The following is a 761-nucleotide window of genomic DNA, read 5'->3' on the forward strand; positions in this document are numbered from 1 at the left end:
GGATCTTCCCGGTCCAGGGCTCGAACCCATGTCCCCTGCATTGGCAGGCAGATTCTTAGCCACTGCGCCACCAGGGAAGTCCCTCTACGTGTGTCTTTACGTTGGATATTTTATGCATGACAGTGTGGTAAACACATGATTTCACTGAAATCTCACTGTCCTGGTTCATGCATACAACTCACGTTCCTAGAAACATCCTTTTTTTTTTTTTGTAAGAACACACAGCATGGGATCTACCCTCAACAGATTTTTCGTGCCCAATACCGTATTGTTAACAGTGTACAGTGTTGTACAGCACAGCCTTAGAAGTTATTCGTCTTGTGTACCCGTTGGCAACAACCATTCTACTATCTGCTTCTATTTTATTTTTTATAAATATGGAATGCTTCATGAATTTGCATGTCGTCCTTGCACAGGGACGTCCTTGCCATGCTAATCTTCTCTGTATCGTTCCAGCTTTAGTGCACGTGCTGCCGAAGAGAGCACTGTTTTAATTTCCTCATAGAAGTGGGATCATGCAGTATTTGTCCTTCTGTGACTGGCTCATTTCACTTAGAATACTGTTCTCAAGGTTCATCCGTATTGTCACAAGTTACAGGATTTTATTTCCTTTTTTTTTTTTTTTTTTGCGGTACGCGGGCCTCTCACTGCTGTGGCCTCTCCCGTTGTGGAGCACAGGCTCCGGACGCACAGGCTCAGCAGCCATGGCTCACGGGCCCAGCCACTCCGCGGCACGTGGGATCTTCCCGGACCGGGGCACG

General features: G+C 46.9%; 1 pseudogene; it reads right to left on the minus strand.

Annotated features, from left to right (window-relative positions):
- Nucleotides 1–371: 371 nt before the first annotated feature.
- Nucleotides 372–486, minus strand: LOC136119496 (U6 spliceosomal RNA; annotated as a pseudogene).
- Nucleotides 487–761: the final 275 nt, after the last annotated feature.

This window comes from Phocoena phocoena, chromosome 2 (assembly GCF_963924675.1).
Source record: "Phocoena phocoena chromosome 2, mPhoPho1.1, whole genome shotgun sequence".
Lineage (NCBI taxonomy): Eukaryota > Metazoa > Chordata > Mammalia > Artiodactyla > Phocoenidae > Phocoena > Phocoena phocoena.